This window comes from Pyrus communis, chromosome 9, assembly GCF_963583255.1.
Source record: "Pyrus communis chromosome 9, drPyrComm1.1, whole genome shotgun sequence".
NCBI lineage: Eukaryota > Viridiplantae > Streptophyta > Magnoliopsida > Rosales > Rosaceae > Pyrus > Pyrus communis.
In genome coordinates this window covers 5,848,113-5,851,086 of record NC_084811.1, presented here as the reverse complement: position 1 = coordinate 5,851,086, position 2,974 = coordinate 5,848,113, and the positions used below count along the sequence as shown (strand labels likewise).

General features: G+C 39.5%; 1 pseudogene; it reads left to right on the top strand.

The window, feature by feature from the left end:
- On the top strand, nucleotides 1-2,974 carry LOC137744255 (receptor-like protein 6; annotated as a pseudogene).

Sequence of the window (2,974 nt, the reverse complement as noted above, 5' to 3'; positions counted from 1 at the left end):
ATGGAGGGAGGGAAAAAGGGAGGGGGAGGTAAGGTTACAGTCAGTGCAAGCCCATTGTACGGTTAGGTGCTCTGTTCTTTCTCAAGGTGTCCTACAACCATATTTTCATGTTGCAAGTTTTTAATGGTAAAAGGTAGATAAGAACGACGTATTCGCGATCAAAATTTTTATATTGTCTTTTAATCTTCTTTTCGATACAGGAATCATTATTACTCACTATCAGAACGACATATTCGCAATCAAATTTTCAAAAGTATGGAATTTGACACCTGAAATACAAATCATAAAACTAAAATGGTGATTCAAGCAACACTAAATCAAACAGTTTCATTTAATCGAGCTTCATTTGACTCTCTTTGCTTTCCTTGGCCTTGGCTCTTAGTTCTTTGCTTTTTTGGTTTCTCGTCTTTGTCTGTATTGCTCTGTTTGATATCATGAACATTTACTCTGTTTTAGCTTTGATTTTTCTGGATGAACACTTCCTAGTCAAGCTAAACGACGACAAATCTGATGGAGAGATTTTCCACAACATTAAAGCCGCCACCGCATCAATACAAGCTAAGCGGGGGAATCCTTTCGTATTCCGGTGACCTACAGCATGTTAAATCCTTGGACATGTTGACATGTCCAATCCTAATATTCTCACAAACACCAAGGTAAGCACGTGCTGATCGAGACCCGAAGGTGACGAGATCATATTAGAATGCATGAGAACAAGAAATAAATAAAACTTATAAATTTAAATATAATTAATATGCAAATGAGGAACTTGTTCAAAGCATACAACTAACTAAAACACTAAAAAAAATAGAAGATCTTCATCAAGTGGTTTATTTTGACTTGTCATCAAACAAGTTCCATGGTTCAATTCCATCCTTTAGTATGGCCAAGAATCTGACCCTGATCGATCTTTCTAACAATCAGCTAAAAGGTCAGATTAATTCCACTCACTGGGAAAATCTCACTAATCTGGTGAATCTCAACTTGAGATCCAATCAATTAGATGGGACTATTCCACCATCTCTGTTTTCTCTTCCCGTCCTACAGCAATTACAGCTTTCTAACAATCAATTTTCTGGTCAGATGCTTGAATTTGCTAATAACTCTGTACTGGACACCCTTGATTTGAGTAGCAACAATTTGAAAGGCCAATTCCCATGTCCATCTTTAATCTTCGAGGGCTAAAGATACTTTCATTTTCTTCAAACAACTTCAGTGGCTCGTTTCCTCTCAGTGCTCTTCAACAGATAAGAAATCTTTCGCGTCTTGATCTGTGAGACAATAGATTGTTGATTACTTATGCTGATACTAATTCCTCCTATTCTTCATTTCCTCAACTTACCACTTTGAAATTGTCTTCTGGAAAGTTGGGAGTGTTTCCTGATTTCTTGAGAAATCAATCTCGATTAGGCTATTTGGACCTTTCGTTAAACCAGATTCCTGGTGAGATACCCAACTGGATTTGGAGGCTCAATAATCTTATTCAACTAAATCTTTCATGCAACTCCTTAGTAACACTAGAAGGTCCTTTACTTGAATATCCTCCTCTGTCTACGCTTGACCTTCATTCCAACCAGTTTCAGGGACAAATCCCAATGCTTCCACGATGGGCCACTTATCTGGATTACTCAAGAAATAATTTCAGCTCAAGCATTCCGGCTGATATCGGTGATTTCTTTTCTTTCACTATGTTCTTCTCTCTTTCAAGCAATAACTTCCATGGGATCATTCCAGAATCAGTATGCGAGGCGACATTTCTTCAAGTTCTTGATCTATCAAATAATTCCTTAAGTGGTATGATTCCCCAGTGCTTAACTGCAAGGAGCAGGTCAATTGGAGTACTTAATTTAAGGACAAACAAACTTACTGGTGCTATTCCTGATATATTTCCTCGATATTGTAGTTTGAAAACACTAGACCTGAATGGAAATCAGGTAGGAGGCAAATTTCCAGAATCTCTTGGCAATTGCAAACTGCTAGAGGTGTTGAACCTTGGAAACAATCAGATCAGTGGTACTTTTCCACGCTCGTTAAACAAAATGCCCCTATTGCATGTTCTTGTTTTGCGATCAAACAAATTTTATGGGCGCATTGGATGTCCTAAGACCTATGGCAGCTGGCCAATGCTTCAAATTATTGACCTAGCTCACAACAATTTCAGTGGTCAAATACACGGAAGATGCTTGAAAACCTGGCAGGCGATGATGGCTGACGAAGATGCTAGCCTGTCACAACTGGAACACATCAAATTTCAGGTCCTATCATCAATCTCTCAGATATATTACGACGATAAAGTGCTTGTTACCACCAAAGGTCTAGAGATGGAGCTGGTGAAGATTTTAACTATCTTCACCTCAATTGACTTCTCCGGGAACAAATTCACCGGATCAATACCTGTGGAAATGGGAGTATTCAAATCACTATATGCCCTCAACTTGTCTAGTAATGCTCTAACAGGTGAAATCCCATCATCTTTGGGAAACTTACGACATGTTGGGTCCTTGGACTTGTCGAACAACAGCCTGAGCGGGGAAATTCCATCACAGCTCACAAAGCTCACGTTCCTTGCATTCTTGAATCTCTCAAACAATGAACTGACCGGAAGGATCCCAACCAGCACTCAGTTTTCGACATTTCCAACAGCTTCCTTTGCAGGCAATGAAGGGTTGTGGGGGCCTCCTTTGACAGGTTATATCCCCTCAGGATTGCCAATACCACCACCACCACCGAAAAAAGGTCATTATAATGCTCAACCTGAAATTGATTTTGATCTTATAAGTGCTGAGATAGGATTTATCTTTGGCCTATCTTTGGCCTTGGAGCATTCATCGGGCCTCTCGTTTTCTGTAAGCGATGGAGGATATGGTATTACAAAACTGTGGAGAACATCTTCTTCAAGATATTCCCTCGTCTGGATACAATAAGCGGTTACAGAGGAAGACATGTTTACATCAACAGATTGTGGAGATATTGA